The sequence below is a fragment of the Pongo pygmaeus genome, chromosome Y, assembly GCF_028885625.2.
Source record: "Pongo pygmaeus isolate AG05252 chromosome Y, NHGRI_mPonPyg2-v2.0_pri, whole genome shotgun sequence".
NCBI lineage: Eukaryota > Metazoa > Chordata > Mammalia > Primates > Hominidae > Pongo > Pongo pygmaeus.
In genome coordinates, this window is record NC_072397.2 from 30677234 (window position 1) to 30698182 (window position 20949).

General features: G+C 35.6%; 2 pseudogenes; both read left to right on the forward strand.

The window, feature by feature from the left end:
• The first annotated feature begins 2078 nt into the window (after nt 1-2078).
• On the forward strand, nt 2079-2874 carry LOC129025728 (endogenous retrovirus group K member 5 Env polyprotein-like; annotated as a pseudogene).
• Nucleotides 2875-16612: 13738 nt separating this feature from the next.
• LOC129025729 (ras-related protein Rab-9A-like) lies at nt 16613-17246 on the forward strand (annotated as a pseudogene).
• Nucleotides 17247-20949: the final 3703 nt, after the last annotated feature.

Sequence of the window (20949 nt, forward strand, 5' to 3'; positions counted from 1 at the left end):
ATGGGAGAGGAAAGACCTTACATAATACCCCAGCCCAACATCCATGAAGGGTCTGTGCTGAGGAGTAGTGAAAGTGGGAGGCCTCTTTGCACTTGAGATAAGAGGAATGCTTCTGTCCCTTGCTCATCCCTGGGAATGGAATGTCTAGGTTTAAGTTGACCACTCATTCTATTCTGAGATAGGAGAAAACCACCCTGTGGCTGGAAGTGAGATATTCTGGCAGCAATCTCTGTTACTCTTTGCTACACTGTGATGTTTGTGTAAACTGAAACATAAATCTAGCCTACGTGCACATCCAGACACAGTATATTTCCTTGAATATATTCATGATAAAGATTCTTTGCTCACATGATTCCCTGCTGACCTTCTCCCCACCATCACCCTATTGCCCTTGCACACTCCCCTCATCAAGATACTAAAAATACTGATCAACAAATACTGAGGGAACTCAGAGACCAGTGCCATTGTGGGTCCTCGCATGTTGAGCACTGGTCTCCTGGGCCACTGTTCTTTCTCTATATTTCTCTCTGAGTCTTATTTCTTTTCTCAGTCTCTCATCTCCACTTGATGAAGAATATCCACAGGTGTGGAGGTGCATGCCCCCTTCATCTGGCACCAAACATGTGTTCCTTTCTCTAAGGTGAAGATATGATAGAACGAGATCATTGCGGACAAGTTGATAAGAGATTCCTGAGTACATCCATGGTCAGGCTTTCAGTAAGCTTGTGTACTTGGAGGAACCCAGGGTAAAAATGGGACAAACTGAAAGTAAATATGCCTCTTATCTCAGCTTTATTAAAAAATTTTTTAAGAAGAGGGAGAGTCAGAGCCTCTACAGAAAATCTAATTATGCTATTTGAAACAATAGAAAAATTCTGCCCATTGTTTCCAAAACAAGGAGCTTTATGTCTAAAAGATTGGGAAAAATTGGCAAAGAATTAAAACAGGCAAATAGTGAACATAAAATCATCCCACTTACACTGTGAAATGATTGGGGCTTTATTAATGCAGCTTTAGAACTGGTTCAAACGGAAGATAGCATTTCAGTTTCTGATGTCCCTGAAAGCTGTTTAACAGATTGTAAAGAGAGGCAGGGACAGATTTCAAGAAAGGAATGGAAAGTTCATATTGTAAATATGTGCAGAGTCTGTAATGGCTCAGCCAATGCAAAATGTTGACTACAATCAATTACAGGAGATAGTATACCTGAATTATCAAAATTGTGGAGGAAAAGTCCAGAATTATTGGGGCTATCAGAGTCTAAACCATGATGGCTAACTCCTCCTCCTGCAGTTCAGTTACCTGTAATATTATAACCACAAATGCACATTAGAGAAGTAAAAACCCCAATAGAATATCAAATAGAAAATGATAGAGTCTCTATCTCAGCAATGCCAATCCAGATGCAATATCCACAATATTAGCTGGTAGAAAATAAAACCCAATTGCCACCAAATTATCAATACTGGCTTCTAGCTGAGCTTCAGTATCAGCCACCTCCAGGAGTTCAGTAGAGACCTCAAGTGGTGTCTCCACACCAAATAGCATGACAGCTTACCAGAAACCCACAGCAGTATTGTATAATCCATCAGCATCACAGGGCATGGTGCTGTATCCTCGGCCACCCACTATCAGATTTAATCCACCACCAACACCTAGTGGACAATGTAGCACACTGCACTTGGTCACCTTGATGAAGCTAGAAAATCCGGGGGTCTTGAGGCATGGCAGTTCCTGGTAATTTTACAATCTGTACTGACCGGGAAAGGCGCTCCAGCAGGAGCACCTGCGGCGGCTATTGCTGCATGTGAACGCTTCACCATGAAAATGTTAAAAGACATGAAGGAAGGAGTTAAACTACATGGACCCAACTCCCCTTATATGAGAAAGAAAATGGGGATAACTGAAGAATAGGAGAATTTGCCATCCACCAGGAAAGTGGAGCTAGTAATGTGGGCACAATTAAGAATCTGACACAGTTAGCTGAAAAAAGCCTAGAGAACACAAAGGTGACACGAACTCCAGAGAATACGCTGATTATTGCTGTGATGATTGTACCAACTGTGGTAAGTCTCCCCATGTCTGCAGGAGCAGCTGCAGCTAATAATACTTACTGGGCCTATGTGCCTTTCCAACACTTAACAAAGGCAGTTGCATGTGTGGATAATCCTATTGAAGTATATGTTAATAATAGTGCATGGGAACCTAGACCCACAGATAATTGTTGCCCTGCTTAACCTGAGGAAGAAGGAACAATGATGAATATTTCCATTGAGTATCATTTTTCTCCTATTTGCCTAGGAAGGGCACCAGGATGCTTAACATCTGCAACCCAAAATTGGTTGGTAGAAGCACCTACTGTCAGTGCCACCAGTAGATTTAGTTATCACATAGTAAGTGGAATGTTACTCAGGCAACAGGTAAATTATTTGCAGGACCCTTCTTAACAAAGATCATTAAAAGGTAGGCCTAAGGGGAAGCCTTGCCCCAAGGAAATTCCCAAAGGATCAAAAGGCCCAGAAGTTTTAGTTTGGGAAGAATGTGTGGTTGATAGTGTGGTGACGTTACAAAACAATGAATTCAGACATATTATAGATTGGGCACCTCGAAGTCAATTCTACTGCAATTCCACAGGACAAATTCAGTTGTGTCCCAGTGCACATGTGAGTCCAGCTGTGAACAGTTACTTAACAGAAGATTTAGATAAAAATAAGTACCAAAGTCTACAGTCTCTACCCTTGGGAATAGGGTGAAAAGGGAATCTCATCACCTCCACCAAAGTTATTCCTATTACTGGTCCTGAGCACCTGGAACTTTGGAAGCTTACTGTGGCCTCACACCGCATTAGAATTTGGTCTGGAAATCAAGCTATAAGAACAAGAGATCATAAACTGTTTTATACTATCGACCTAAATTCCAGTCTGACAATTCCTTTGCAAAGTTGTGTAAAGCCCCCTTATATGCTAGTTGTAGGAAAAATAGTTATGAACCCAGATTCCCAAACTATAACCTATGAAAATTGTAGGTGATTTACTTCCACTGATACAACTTTTAATTGGTAGCACCATATTCTACTAGAGAGAGCATGTGGATTCCTGTTCCCATGGACTGATTGTGGGAGTCTTCACCATCCATCCAAGTTTTAACTGACTTATGAAAACAGTTCTGAATAGATCCGAAAGATTCTTTTTTACTTCAAATGTTTGAGGAATCAAAAGTCCATTTAAATTTGGTGTCAGAAATTGAGGCAATCGCAGAAACTGCTGATGGCCACAGAAATCTTAACCCAATCACTTGGGTTAAACCATCAGAAGTTCCACTATTGTAAGTTTTGTATTAATCCTTGTGTGCCTCTTCTGTCTGTTTTTAGTCTGCAGGTGTACCCAGGAGCTCCAAAGAGACAGTGGCCATCGAAAGTGGGCCATGATGATGATGGCTGTTTTGTCAAAAAGAAGAGGGAAATGTGGGGAAAAGTAAGAGAGATCACATTGTTACTGTGTCTATGTAGAAAAGGAAGACATAAGAAACCCATTTTTATCTGTATTAAGAAAAATTGTTCTGCTTTGAGATGCTGGTAATCTGTAACTTTAGCCCCAACCTTGTGCTCACAGAAACATGTGCTATATTGAATTAAGGTTTAATGGATTTAGGGCTGTGCAGTATGTGCCTTGTTAACAATATGCTTGCAGGCAGTATGCCTGGTAAAAGTCATCACCATTCTGCATTGTCTATTAACCAGGGATACAATGCACGGCAGAAAGCTGCAGGGTCCTCTGCCTAAGAAAACCTGGATATTGTCCAAGGTATCCCCTCACTGGGGCAGCCTGATATATGGCCTCATGGGAAAGGAAAGACCTTACATCCCCCAACCCAACACCCATGTAGACTCTGTGCTGTGGAGGAGTAGTGAAAGAGGGAGGCCTCTTTGCAGTTGAGATAAGAGGAAGGCTTCTGTCTCCTGTTCATCCCTGCGAATGGAAGGTCTAGGTATAAAGCCGACCATTCATTCTATTCTGAAATAGGAGAAAACCACCCTGTGACTGGAGGTGAGATATGCTTGCAGCAATACTCCTCTGTTACTCTTTGCTACACTGAGATATTTGTGTAAAGTGAAACATAAATCTAGCCTACATGCACATGCAGAGTACCTGTCCTTGAACTTATTCATGATACAGATTCCTTTGCTCACGTTTCCCAGCTGACCTTCTCCCCATCATCACTCTGTTGTCCTTCCATACTCCCCTCACCAAGATAGTAAAAATCATGGTCAATAAATACTGAGGGAAGTCACAGACCAGCATCATTGAGGGTCCTTGCATGTTGAGCACTGGCATCCTGGGCCCACTGTTCTTTGTCTATACTTTGTCTCTGTGTCTTATTTCTTTTTTCAGTCTGTCATCTCCACCTGACAAGAAATATCCACAGGTGTGGAGGAGCAGGCCCCCTTCAGGACTATATCTCTTAAAGAGTAGAGTGTGATCTGCCAATTGGAAAATAAATATTCCTTTTTGCCAGAATGAGAAAGGATATAAATCAATCTACTAGTCACTGAAAGCTTCTTTTCCTTTTATAGATGTGCACATTGTTTAACTTTGATAACTTGTATAAGTTGCTGGGATGGGATGGTCTTTTGTTAAGGTAACTTCATCAACTATGTAAACTATTTTTGGGTTTATGTGCTTCAAATCACACAGCGACCTATCATTAAATATTATTTTCTCTTCACTTTCTTAATTTCTGGAATTATACAAAAAGGCTTTTCCAAAATTTATTTAAGGTTTAGTAATAACATAATTTATTTTATTATGGATGTATTTTTCATTTTATTATTATTTTTTAACTTTACTACAAGTTCTAGGATACATATGCTGAGCCTGCAGGTTTGTTACATAGGTATACATGTGCCATGGTGGTTTGTTTCACCTATGACCCTGTCATGCAGATTTTCAACCCTTCATGCATTAGGTATTCGTCCTAATGCTCTTACTTCACTTTCACCCCATCCCCCAACAATTCCCAGCGTGTGATGTTCCCCTCCCTGTGTTCACGCGTTCTCATCTTTCAAATCCCACTTATGAGCAAGAACATGTGGTGTCTGGTTTTCCCTCCCTGTGTTAGTTTGCTGAGGATGATGGTTTCCAGCTTCTCTTATTCATGATCTGTTTTGTTTTCCATTTTTTATTATTGAATTTTAGTAAGTATACATGAAGGAATGCATTCTTTCTTCTGAGTTATCCAATTGGTTTTTTGTGTGCAATTGCTTATACATGAAAACAACTGTAGTAATTGCAGATGTTGTCAACTTTAGTCACTATGACTATCTGCATTCCTGTGGTTAATTTTTTAGTTGACATTTGTTGTCTGAGCATTCTGTCTTTCATCTTAGTTACCCTTCCTAAACATGTATCGATTTTTTGTTTCTTTCACTAAAGCTTCTCTTAAATTTCTTGATATTTTATACTGTAGAACAGAATTATTTTATTGTTGTTCTAATCTATTTCTTCTGCTAATTTTGGGGATAATGTTAGGTTGTTTTTTTATATGGTGATTTTTTTGATATACGTGTTTATTTATTGAAAACATTTGCACGTATTACTGTTTTATTGACCCCTTGATTGTTTGTTTAATTTTTATGTAGTCATCATTATGTTAAGGAAGCATATTTATTATGATTTCTATTTTAAGATGTGCTTAGACTTGCCTTCTGGTGTTGGAATAGAATTTATTTTAAGGAATATGCCACATGCAGTTGAGAAAATATGGGGTTTCTACAACTGATTGATGCAATATTCTATAAAGGACTGCTAGATTCATTTGGGCTGAAGAGTAGTTTTACTTGGATGATCTGCCTGGTTAATCTGTGTTTCACTGATGATGGGGTGTTGAATTCTCCTACTGATATTGAATTGTGGTCTATTTCTCCCTTGAGATCTATCGATGTTTGCTCTATTTATTTACATGTCTCAATATATGGTGCATATATATGTATAATTGTCATATTATCTTGACATGTTGACTCTTTTTCACTATATAATGTCCTTCTTTGTCTCCTGTTGCCGTTTTTCACCTGAACTCTATTTTGTCTCCTCTAAATACAGCTACACCTGACTTTTTTGGTCTATGTTTGCACGAATGACTTCTGCTGCTGCTTTAATTTCAGCCTTTTTTGTTTTTATAGGTGAAGTAAATATTCCAAGGCAGTGTAATTTAAGTCTGCATACAGTCTTTTAATACAAATGTGAACTCAATACACTTAAAGTTTATTGAGTTCAGGGGTAAATGTGAGTCATGTGCAGGTTTGTTACATAGTGTGTCATGAGGGTTTGTCATTACAGACTATTTCATCACACAGGTTGTAAGCCTAGTAATGATTAGTTACTGTTTCTGTTTTTCTCTTTCCTTCCATCCTCCACCCTCTGGTAGATGCCAGTGTGCATTCTTCCATTTTATGTGTCCAGGTCTTCTCATTATTTTGCTTCCAGTTATAAGTGAGAACATGATTTATTCACTTTTCTTCTCCTGTGTTAGTTTGCAAAGTATAATGGCCTTTTTCTCCAACCATGTTCCTAAAAAGGACAAGATCTGATTCTTTTTTATGGCTTCAGTGTTCCATGGCATATATGTACCACATTTTCTCTATCTAGGCTATCATGTCAATCTAAATGGCCATTTAGATTGATTCTATGTCTTTGCCCATGTGAATAGTGCTGTACTGAACATACACGTGCAAGTGTCTTTATAATAGAACACTTGCTATCCTTTTCACGATATATTCAGTAATCGAATTGCTGAGTTGAATGGTATTTCTGTGTCTAGGTCTCTGTGAACTCACCACACTCTCTTTCATAAAGGTTGTACTAGTTTACACTCCCACCAACAGTGTAAAATCATTTCTTTTTTTTCCCACAAACTCACCAGCATCTGTCTTTTTTTGACTTTTTAATACAAGACATTTGGATTGCTGTGAAGTGGTACCCCACCTTGGTTTTCATTGACATTTCTTTGATGATCTGTGATGTTGAACTTTGTTTTCAGGTTTGTGGGCCACATGTATGACTTCTTTTGAGAAGTGTACTTCTTTGCCCAGTTATTAATAAGGTTGTTCATTCATTTGTTAGTTTCTGTATACTTTTCTAAGTTCTTTATAGATGCTGAATATTAGAAGTTGGTCGGATGCATAGTTTTCAAAATGGTCTCCCATTCTGTAAGTGGCTTAATTCTGTCAATAGTTTTAAGCAAAGAAATAAAAAGAAGTTGCATTCCTAGTCTCTGACAAAACAGACTTAAAATATTTTTACTTACTCAGCCTCCCTAGGCCTCCTGACTGTGTAGTTTTACTATCACCTTCCACTGTAGGTAATTATTGCTTGATGAAGACTTAATAGGGCCACTTTGTAAATTGTGCCTTGTTGTGCTTTCCGATCATTTTTTCTTTTCTTTCTCTCTTATTTAACTTTGCATGTGTGTGTTTCATGGTTTCCTGTAGTGGTATTTGCTGAACATTTTATATTTTCTGTGTAGTCAAAGCTGATGTAAAAATATTTGAGTCACTACGTGGTGGTTGTATGTTGATAATAACATCGTTGAAATTGACTGCCTGAACCAATTCTGAATTTTATGCTCTGGATCAATTCTCAACCATATATATTATATATATATATAAAAAAATAAAATATATATGATATACTTTACATGTTTTATATTTTATATAAAAATATATATTATATATTTATATGTATAACATATTATATATAATAATATCATACAAATTATATATAATACAAATTATATACTATCTATATACTACATATAGTATATAGTATATAGATAGTATATAGTATATATAGTATATAGTATATACTATCTATATCTATATATAATATATATATACTATCTATATACTATCTATACGCTATATACAATATACTCTATATATACCATATCTATATACTATATATAGTGTATATATAGTATGTATAGTATATATAGTATTTATAGTGTATATATTGTATATATACTATTTATAGTGTATATATAGTATATATACTATATATACTATATAAAGTGCATATATAGTATATATATACTATATAAAGTGCATATATAGTATATATATACTATATATACATATACTATATACTATATACTATATAATACATAATACATAATGTATATATAATACTATATATAGTATTATATATACTATATACTATATACTATATAATACATAATACATAATGTATATATACTATATTCTATATAATACATAATACATAATGTATATATACTATATACTATATAATACATAATACATAATGTATATATATAACACTATATATAGTATTATATATACTATATACTATATACTATATAATACATAATAATGTATATATACTATATACTATATACTATGTAATACATAATACATAATACATAAATAAAGTAAAGAAATATATAGGTATGAATAGTTATACATATATTGTATATGGTGTATATGTGTGAATATAATATATAACATATAATATACAATATTGTATATATTTCTTGTATAAGATATAACATATATAACACATACATAATATAGAATGTATTAAATATAAGATATACATAATATATAATATAATTAAGCAAATAAAATGTATGTGTATACATCTATATATTATATAATATATATTTATTCCACATTTTATATATTTGATATTTTATATATGCATACATACAATATATAATATATATACACAGTTATACAGGTTTATTTTAAAATGTATAATTATGTAATTTTTATTCCTTGTGAAATTAAAGCAGCCATTATTATTTGCAGTCATTCTATGTCTTCAACTTCACATTCAAGATACATGTTATTAACAGACTTCCATTACAGTATCAAAATGTTCTTTATTTTACTAATTTTACCAGTGATCTTTATCCTTTCTTATATGTTCAAGTACTAATTAGTGTTCTACTCTTCCAGCGTGAAGTTGTCTCTTATCATGGCTTATACAATAGGTCTTATGGCAATAAACTTCCTCAGATTTTGTTTATTTGGAAAACTTCGTCTTTCCTTTATTTTGGAAAAAAGTTTTCCTGGGTGCATTACTCTTCTAGGCAGGATTTTTTTCTTATATTATTATTAATATTTAAATGTTATCTCACTCACACATTAATTGCAGTGTCTCTTATGACAAATCTGCTAGCTGTTGAAGACTGTCATGTAGGTGATTTTATTTTTTGTGATGTGTGTGTGTGTGTGTGTGTGTGTTTCTGCTTTCAGGACTGGCTGTTGTGTTTTTTGTTTTTTAAAAATTTTGAAAGCTTCACTACAAAATATTTTAGTGTCATTTTGTACAAATCAATCTGGTTGAAAAAATCTGACTTTTGTATGCCTAAATATTTACATTTTTATTCCAGTTTGGAAAGCTCTCTGATATCAATTAAAAACTGTTATTTCTACCTTTATATTTTTTTCTTGTTTTGTTAGTCTTGTGATGAGTAACATTATTGTGTTTATGCATTTCATAAATCCCGCAAGCTCTCTTTTTCTTCTTTTATACTACAGTTTTCTCCTGAGACCCTATATTTTGAAATGACTTGTCATTTACTTCCCAGCATGATTTTTTATGTATGTGTGCCAGATCAAATTTGGCATTGATGCTCTTTTTTATTTTAATATTTGTAAAATATATTTTAGCTTCTGTTTTTTTTTGTTTTTTCATCATTATTATGCCAGGGCAGGTCTGGCATCTTTCAGTAGAGGTACCAGTCTGGAGGCATGGTCCCTGAGAGCCTTCTCAGTGCTCTGTGGTATGCCGATGTTGGGGTTGAAGAAAAATTGGTTATCATTTTCCTGTCCTCCAATCAGCCATTTTCTCTCTCTGTACTTTGCTAACAGGTTATTGGAAGGATGACATGACTAGTATAAAACTCCCACTGCTATTCTTTTTAATAATGTCTTTCCTTATTGTGTTACCATCCACTACTGCTATCACCCATCTGTTTTCAGTCTTATGTATGACCATATATTTTCAAGTGTGGATATTTGTTCATATTGATCATTCTATGAGTGGGTGCTGATTGCTGAAGTTTTCTGCTTCCCATTCCTTGTCTTTGCCTCTCCTCAACCTTTGACTTCATGTTGAAATTATACATGGGTTTATCAATTTATAAATCTCGATACTGTTCTTTTCTTACTATGGGTGTAAATTTTCTAGTTCTGTAATATCTGTGCTCCTCAATCTTTTTTTATGAATATAGTTTTCTGACAGAATACAGCCTGACAGCCATTATTATTAGAGAAAGTTATGAAATGCCCAGCTGTGTAAATGTTGCACAATGTGTCCCTTAGTGTGGGTGGAGATTTGGTTACTGAATTAATCTTATATGTAGTGTTATTATAATACACTTGTGACCTTTTAGGCTTTACAAATTCTTCTCTGTTTTTTATGTATATATATACAATTTCAAGTTGTATAAATCTTAAATGCTACTTAATGTGAACTTATTTGTGAGGAGTGCATATGTTGTGCAGTTTTCCTGAAGACTAATGCATATTCTTATTGTCAGCCCAACTATATTGTACATGTATAGAAATTAGTTGGCAGTATACTACCTATGTATTTTTTGTATCTTAAAACTTGCATGTATAAACTTTACCTTTCCCTTTTTTTGTGAGATACAAGCATCTAGGATTTATAAAAATATGTTCTCTTCCATTGTAAGAAAATTTATGTGATCAATCTTGTTCTCATTCTCACCTAGAATTTAATGGAACTAGAGACTTACAAACCTTATTTTTTCCCCATATCATTACATTGTTTTTGCTGCCAATGTGAATGCATATATTATTGAATATAGATATGAGCTGACAATTCACATTAGTACTTTTTTATTCTGGAGTATAAAATGCAAACTCTCAGCTGCAAGATCTGTGCTAATTTTCTTTGCTGGGTGTGAATGCATTGCGGCCTGGTTTGAAAACTCCAAAATTCTCCCTCTTTGACCATGAATATATTTATTCCACTACATTAAAACTGTTTAGAAGTTTAGCTTGTAAGGAAATCCTTTTGAGTAAATATGTTTATACATATTGATGGGTTTTTTGGCTGTATTAATATGGGATGACTTTCAAACATTGGATAAAAATAAATTTTTGAGACGTCACTTTTTTTCTTGTTTGAATATATATATATATAAATGCATATATGTACACATATTTGAACATGTATATAAAGAAAAGTAACACCACACACACACAAACACAATCTCCTTTCCTTGACCATGGAAACAATGTGCTCACTATGTCAAACCAGTCTCTTTCTTGGTTGAATATGGGTGTGCATTTCACATAAAAATTTTCCAGCCTATTTAAATTTACATTTAAATGGGGCATGTCTACACTCATCTTTTTTGTTCCTTCTAAAAATTTTTATTTTCTTTTGAATACCAATATCACATGTCCTTGTTTGTTACATGGAATTATTGCATGATAGTGGGTTATGCCGTGTGGATTTCATCACCAGCTAGTAGGCATGGTATCCAACAGGTAGCTTTTTAGCTCACTTCATTTTTTTTATTCTCTACATTTCATTAGTGTCTGCTGCTTCCATTTTTATATGAATGTATTTCAATTCTCATCTTCTGCTTACACATGAAAACATGTGGTATTTTTTCTGTTCCTGTAATAAATATGGCCTCTGCCTGCATTCGTGTTGCTGTAAATGTCATTTCATTCTGTTTTATTGCTGCATGGTATTCCTTTGAGCATAGAAACATTTTTTTTAATCTCATCTACCACTGATGAACTGAATACTAGTTTTCTTTATCCACTCCACCTAGGTTGACTCCATGTTTTTTCAAATTTGTGTAGTGCTGCATTAAAGATTTGAAAGGATGTATGTTTTTGTTGGGATGATGTATTTTTCATTTCTGGACACATACCAATGATAGAATTTCTGTGTGAAATGTTAGCTTCTTTTTAAGTTATTTGAGAAATCTTCAGCCTGCTTTTTTAAGTGGCTGAACTCTTCTGCATTCTCATCACCAATGGAGAAATATTTTTTATTCTCTGCAGCTTCATTAGCACCTGTCTTTTTAAAAATTTTTTGACTCTTAAATAACAGGCATTCCAACTATTGTGAGATAGGATATCATTGTGGTTTTGATTTGCATTCATGAATAAATTAATCATTTGCATTCATGAATAAATTAATCAATATTTTATGATATATTTACTAGCCACTTGCATGTCTTGTTTAGAGAAAGGTCTGTTCATTAATTTCAGTACTTTTAATAGTTATTTGTTTTTTGCTTGTTGATGTGTTAGTTTCCTGTAGATGCTGAATTTTAGGCTCTGTTGGTGCAGCTGGGAAATATCTTCTCTTGTTCTTAGGTTTTCTGTTTGCTCTACACTAATCCTGATGACAATTGGCTCAATTTTGCAATATCTTCCTAAAAAATAGAGCATTCTGTGCTCATTTTGGAAAGATAATGGAGTCTTTAGTGTAACACTCCTGACTTCTCTGTAAATTGATAAAAGCTTATATTTATATCAATATAGGCCTTTTTCTTCTTTATTGGACATAGAGGTGTCCTTGCTCACTATATAAATCCTGTGCTGCACATGCATAGGTAGTACCATAAGCCTTTAGGTTGCATCAATCCTGGTTGTTCAGTTTTATTATGATTATGTTTATTCTTCTTTAACAGGCATGCATAGTGCCAGGTAAATCAAACCTAGCTTTGCTCTAATTTTGATGTAAATCAAAGTTTGTCGATTGTATACAGTTAGGCAGAATATTTCCAATGTCTGCAAGAATATTCACATACCTTGTTTATTTTGCATATAAAGTAACCCATGTGTTTCAGAAACATTGGCCACTTGTTTCTTTATAATACTGTACATCTCTCCTAAAAGAACATTGAAAACTGCTTGAAGAGAAATACACTCTTTTTACCTTTATACCTGCTGTCTTTGACCATCATTGAAAATCAACACAAGCTTACTAGCTGTATGCAAACTGAACTCTTTCTTTTCTTGTCCTAGATTTAGAACTTTCTGATAAGTTCTGGGTTAATCCTACCAGTTCACTAATGTGAGCTTCTTGTTTGTGAATGAACAGACACATATACACACATTTGAATTTTTAAAATTCTTGCATACGAATAAGAAAGCTTAGGAGCTATCTTCTGAATTCTAGTTTTTTTGAACTGAGATGCTAAATTTAAATTTGTATGAACAATGGCCTTTTCTTTCTCTCAGATAGGTGAAAGCTTTTGAGACATTTATCCCTCCCTAACATATATATATGTATATATATATATGTTTTGAGGCAGGGTCCCACTTTGTCACCCAGTATATAAATTCACGTTAATATACAAATCAAAGTAGGTCAGTGTTCCTATATTTTATTTATGTATACAGATATATATGTGTGTACTTATGTATGTGTGCAGTGTAAAGAAGAATACTTACAGCTAACTTCACACACTGTATTCAATGTAGACATGCTAGGCTTTATAAATCACATAGATAAATGCCATATTCTTGAAGGAAAAGTGTGGTGTTTGTACCTACCAGTCATTTTCATTACAAGTAGGAAGACTTTCATAAGGCTAGGGCTTAATAGAACAAAAAAAAATCATATTTAGGAATGGGAATGTACAGTGTCAGAAAACAAAAATGGTACCCACTATGGAAAAAGTATAATCAGCTACAATGAAAAACTGCAAACACAAGCGCAGAATTCCAAAAATAAATCAAAATATCAAAAAGAAAAGCTCATTTATCTTGCTCTTATGGGACAGGGCAAGCTCATTTATGTTCAAGACAGTAGGACACAGGCTTTATGCAGCAAGGATCTTACACACATGGCAACTAAAAAATTCACAGAAGAGCATACAGGTCTGCAGCCAGAGTTCATATATATGTAACAATACTTTTTCAAACAGAGAGTTGTATGTTTACTACAAAAATAAGAGGTCAAAATTTAGTTTTTGCTACATAATTACTGATTACTTGACCTGATATGAGCATGCCCCATGCCTGTGTAAACTCTGGCTTCCACTTGTCATTAAGGTAGGTAAACTGTAACTTTCAAAGCTCAGACCTTCCTTGTATATGAGCGACATTGTTCAAAACAACCCAAACATTCTTAACTTTCTAAAAAACAATAACAAAAACAAAAAAAAAATGATCTCCAGGTTTATGCTTGAGAGCTTTTAACCTAAAAATAAAAGTTAGTTGAGGCAATATGTCAGCAGAAGTTCTTATTTATATCCCTGCTCTCCTGTTTTATAATTTGTTGACCAAGCGGGTGAAGGATATGAACAGACACTTCTCAAAAGAAGACATTTATGCAGCCAAAAGACACATGAAAAAATGCTCATCATCACTGGCCATCAGAGAAATGCAAATCAAAACCACAATGAGATACCATCTCACAACAGTTAGAATGGCAATCATTAAAAAGTCAGGAAACAACAGGTGCTGGAGAGGATGTGGAGAAATAGGAACACTTTTACACTGTTGGTGGGACTGTAAACTAGTTCAACCATTGTGGAAGTCAGTTTGGCGATTTCTCAGGGATCTAGAACTAGAAATACCATTTGACCCAGCAATCTTATTACTGGGTATATACCTAAAGGATTATAAATCATGCTGCTATAAGGACACATGCACACATATGTTTATTGTGGCACTATTCACAATAGCAAAGACTTGGAACCAACCCAAATGTCCAATAATGATAGACTGAATTAAGAAAAAGCGGCACATGTACACCATGGAATACTATGCAGACATAAAAAATGATGAGTTCATGTCCTTTGTAGGAACATGGATGAAACTGGAACCATCATTCTCAGCAAAGTATCACAAAGACAAAAAACCAAACACTTAATGTTCTCACTCATAGGTGGGAATTGAACAATGAGAACACATGGACACAGGAAGGGGAACCTCACATACCGGGGCCTGTTGTGGGGTGGAGGGAGGGGGGAGGGATAGCATTTGGAGATATACCTAATGTTAAATGATGAGTTACTGGGTTCAGCACACCAACATGGCACATGTATGCATATGTAACTAACCTGTACACTGTGCACATGTACCCTAAAACTTAAAGTATAATAATAAAAAAAAATTGCTGACCTCATAATTGAAAAAGAAACTTTTATTGAATACCTAGTGAGATCCTTGATTATATAATCTTAGCTATATTTCTGGCATTTTTCATAACTTTCTCATGCTAAATATCTGGCTTTTATAATTTCAAACTTCATCAACTTAGATAGGGATAAGAGCTTCCTGGCTTTACATAAGCTTGATGCCTTTCTTGGGATGGATCTGGGGTCATAGGCTGTATGTGGGCTTCCTGTCTTTGCCAATCTTTACATTTCTCTTTGATTTAAAAGATAACTGTCAGAGCCATACAAACGATAAACTGCTATTTTATTGCATATTGAATTCTATTTTCTGATTGAGAAACCCTGGACCCTCTATTTTAAAGATATAAATATAACAATTGAGATTTATAAATTATAGACTAGCTTTTTGGATAGGAGCATGTCTATGCTTTTGTCTCTTTCCTGTGGACATAGATTGACCATTTAAATAAAACCTGGACTCTTCCTTTTTGATAAAGAACAATTATCTGTAAATATACAGAAAGTGCACTTCTGGACTATGGATGCAACTTCCCATCTATGTAAACCATAAACTTTCTCTGTCTATTGAGATCTAAAGTTTACACTTGAGTAAGCTATGACAGTCTTTTTTTTTTTTTTTCTTTTGGGATGGAGTCTTGTGCTGTCACCTTGCTGGAGTGCAGTAGTGCAATCTCGGATCACTGTGACCTCTGCCTCCTGGGTTCAAACAATTCTCCTGCCTCAGCCTTCTGAGTAGCTGAGATTACAGGCACCCACCACCATGCCCAGGTCACTTTCGTGTTTGTGTGTATTTTTAGTAGAGCTGGGGTTTCTCACCATATTGGTCAGGCTGGTCTTGAACTCCTGAACTCAAGTGATCCACCCACCTATGTCTCCCAAATTGTTTGGATTACAAACATGAGCCACTTTACCCAGACTGTAAAAGCCTATTATAAAATGTGGTGTTGGGTTTATCCAAACCTGTCTGTTCTTTCTGGCCCAGATATAGCTATAACGTTTCCAGCTCTCTAAACTCCCTTAAATGCTCTTTGAAGTATAAATATTGCTATATCAGAAGCATGAAAACTGTGATCTCTTAATCATCTTTAACATACTATATTGGGACTTACTATGAGCAGAGAGAGACTTATCATAGAGCAACAGTTCAGAGCAAGAGCTTTGGGGTCAGACTTGGGCTTGAGTGCAAACTTTGCAGTCAACTGTGACCTGAGAAAGGAGAAGAGTGAGCCCTTCCCAGTTGTTTTAGATGATATGGCTAGTATGGTAGCCTGCATACGGCTAAATGCTCAGCCATGTAAACAAAAGTCTTATTATTAGGTTTTCCCTGGGGCTATATATTTTGCTTCAGCTAAATGCTGATATTCATAGAATCTTGTAGAAGAATAGGTAGGTATAAAGAAATGCAATGGTGCATTTATATTTTACAGAGTTCTTGAAGCTCTAGAGATTAATGGTTGCAGGAAATTCATCACTTTTTAAAGTAATTCTCCTTGGAGATGGTTAAGTTGGGAGGAGTTCAATTATAAACAGATTTTTAACTAATAAGTGTGATATACAGCTCTTTAAGACAATAGATGTGAAATTTTTAAATAAGATTTGGAAGTGGATAAATATTTTGTTGCCATGCAGATCTGGGACATGTCAGGTCAGGAGTGATTCTAAAGCTTGAGGACGTCATTTTACAGAGATTCTGTTTGCTGCCTGCTTACTTTTATTATCGATGATTCACAAAGCTTCCAGAACTTTAGTAACTGGAAGAAAGAATTCATATATTATGCAAATACGGAAGAATAGGAGAGCTTTCCTTTTGTGGTTCTGAATAACAAGACTGACATAAACGAACAGCAGGTGTCTGCAAAATAAGCCCAAGCTTGTGCATGGATGACGGCTACTATTTTTACTTTGAAACAAGTGCAAAAGATGCCACAAGTGTGGTAGCAGCCTTTGAGGAAGCGGTTTGAAGAGTTTCTGCAAACAAGGTTTTGTTGGATCAGTTGACACACACAGACACGGTCAATCTTCATTGAAAGCCCAAGACTAGCTAATCTTGCTGTGAATTTTTAGAGGTTGTTGATGCATTCTAATCAACTCACAGGTACACACAAAGTCACCATGGGGATAAAAAAAGAATTAGTATTTGCAGTAGTGTATCATCTACTAATAAAATTCAAAGAGTGTATTGTCCTGCTATATTAGTTGGTAGGGAGAAGGGACACAGCCACTCATGGAAGAACATATTTTCTCAATAATGACACTTTACATATATAAAGTTGTATTAAAATTGTAATGTTTTCAAGCAGGTTTCTTTGATTTACATATATAGATTACAGAGCTAAGAAATGAGATAACCAAGACTAATTATAATTAAAAATAAGAAACTTGACTACTCTAGAAGTTATACCTGAATTTTTTTCTTGGGGAAATGGAGTACTACTTTTTATATATACAAGATTTTATGCAATTAGCATTGCATTCTCGGTTAAAGGAAACAATTTCCTAAAGCAAAAATGTTAGATATTGAAGACTAAAATCTAATGTATTTGCAGTACATTGTTACTTCATTTACTTCTTCACTCTCTTGAAAATTACTTAACCTTCCCTATTTGTATTCTACATTTCATCGGAATTACTCTCACTAGTAACTACTTATCATTTCTGTGCTATGAATGCACCTCTACCCCCATAGATCATGTTCCACAGCCCCAGGAGAAGGGTGGGCCCCCAGTGTACAAAAGTTACTTCATAAATTTTGTCATATATCCAGCTAAATTTGGGCTGTCCATGAATGGAAATCATTTCCATAGACACAGTTCAGTTTTAAGAAAAAGGCTAACTACTGAACTTAGAGAACAGACAAATGTGCATTTGATAACTGACGTACCAATTACAACGTGCTGTGTGGATGATACAAAATTACAGTTCCACTAATGGACTAGTTAATATATGTGTTACTTTCTTTAACTTTGGGGAAAGCCTCCTAGTTGCAATTAGACTATTCATTTTTAACACAACACACAGCCTAACATTATGGCTCCCGAGAAAATACTAAGGATTATACTTTGTCAGAGGGTAAATAAAGACAACTTTATTCTGCCATGTATTTACTTAGTATCTTCTCTATCACTGAACATTGTTTAGTTATTTATCTCAAGAATTTTTGTTGCTGTTGTTGTTCCAAAAAGACTCGCTCCAATGATCAGACTTGTTGAAGCAAATTGTGGTCATTCATAGATGAAGTTCATAGGCTGTGCAGTTGGTAACTCTCTGATTCTACGGAGGCTAACTGAAGCCTAGCCTAAGTGTGAATGAGACCCTCAACTGGGGAATGTTGGGGATATCAAAGAACATGCTGGTTGAGGGGAGCTGGCTGTCATATAGGGAGAGGGTTTTAAAAAATTACATTGAAACATTTCTCTTATTGGCTGCACCCACTGGGAATCAATGTAAAAACATTCTGGTAAGCTAAGTTTTTTAAAGTCTAATATCCTGAAATTCGGGTGGAATTTGCCATCTGAAAACATTTTATGGAAAATACAGTAGAAGATTGTTGGAGAACAAAGCAGGTGGTGAGTGTGCAGCTGGAGTGGAGATAAGCTGCTGCAGAGCCTCACTAGACCAAAGAGCCATAGATAATCCTCCATACTTTGATGAAAAGGTGGAGCCCTGTGGTACAGGAGTTGCTCCATACGGTCTGTCATACATCCAGCAAGGTTCAAGCTATGAATGGAAAGCTTTTCCCTTGAGAGGGTTCAGGACTTTTTTTTAAGACTAACTACTGAACTTTGAGAACAGACAAATGAGCTTTTGATTACTGATGTAACAATTACAAAGTGCTGTTCAGAGGGTAAAAAATTACAAATCCATTAATGGACTAAATATTTTTGTTACTTTTCATCCTTAGAGAGAGATTCCTAGTTGAAGTTAAAACATTCCTACTCTTTCTTGTCTTAGAGAAAACCTTTGTATGTTTCTGTACAAACTTAAGTTTTCACTTTCATATTATTACAACACCATGTACGTTGTCTCACTGTATCCACGTCTTGTAGAGTAGTAAAGTATTAAGTAGACAAATGTACCCATGTGGAACCCACAGAAAGATGGTGTCTGGATAGTCAGTGGTTTCTGGAACTCTGGAATGACAGACTGGGAATGTTGAAGTGACTGAAAGGTTGAAGAGCACAGGTACAGCATGGGCACAACAGAAATTGATAGTATCTATGTCCATGCCAAAGGAAGTATTCTAGGAAGTTTCCAGCTATATAGCAAGAGGACAAATCTCGAGTGTGTATTTTATCTGGATCACTCTTGGAGCACGAAAGCAGATAACCTACCTAGTGCTAACATAGATGTGCTCAGGGGAACCAAATTACAAAACCGATCTCACCCTATTCCTCTTGAGTTAAAGAACCGTCCAGAGATATCATTTACAAGATCCAAGCTTTTCCAACTTATCTTTCTTCACAATCTTCTCTTATCTATCAGCTGTCAGTTCTACACGTGTCCCAGTGCCCTTCTTCATGACAGCACGCCTGCAATGCTTTCCTCTGCAGCCCACTTTGGAAGTCCCACTCAATGTTCCACTTCCCTTCCAGCTCCTTCAAAGACCAGTCACACAGAAAAATTGGCATTTAACTTTAATAATATACACACAGGAAGTGTATTACTAGTTTCTATGTCACCTTCACCATCTTGAAGAAAAGGTTATTTTCAGGGTAACACTGTTGTGCAGTTGAGCCATGACTTCCCGCTGTCAGTCATCCTACTCCTCTTGGCTGGCTTGCATCACAGCCCTCTGAATTATATGTTCACAGAGGCAAGAACCAACCAAACAAAAAAATACATGTTTGCTGAAATGACTCCCAGATTTCTAAAAGAGTATGTACCTTTTTCTGCTCCCAAAGCTCTGACATTTAGTGTGAGTTAATCTGAGTGCTGTATAACAGGTTAGGATATCATATGAATTTGCACACTACCAATAGAGAAAATAGGACAAAAACGGTTGTAGTGGGCAGAACTTTAAATAGTAGGTCGGAGGCTGTTCATGGGGCCTCAGGCCAGTAATTGCAGGACTTTGGGAGGCCAAAGTGAGTGGATCATGGGGATAGGGGAGTTCCAGAAGAGCCTGGGAAATATGGTGAAACCACGTCTCTACTAAACACAAAAATTAGTCGGGCATTGTGGTGGGTACTTGTAACCCCAGCTACTTGGGAGCCTGAGGCAGAGAATTGGTTGGTCCCAGGAGGTGGAGGTTAAAGTGAGCCAAGATCATGCCACCGCATTCCAGCCTGGATGACAGAGAATCGATCATATGTATATATATATACATAGAAACATACATACACACACACTATATTACATATTGTGTATATCTATGTGGGGCACACACACAAGTATATATAAACACACATACATACACACAAACACATATATTAGACCAAATGCAGTGGCTCACACCTCTAGTCCCAGGGGTTTGGGAGGCCAAAACTGGTGGACCACAAGGCCAAGAGTTCAATACTGGCCTGGACAATATGGTAAAACATTGTGTCTACTATAAAAACAAAAGTCAGCCAGGTTTGGTGGCAGGCACCCATATTTTAAGCTACTTGGTAGTCTGAGGCAGGAGAATCACTTTCACTTGAGAGTCGGAGATTGCAGTGAGCTGAGATCATGCCACTGCACTTCAGCTTCTGTGACAGAGCAAGACTCCATTACAAAACAAACAAAAAAAGAAGGACATTAAACTACCACAATCTTGAACAAATGTCTTTACTGAAGAAATCTAATAAA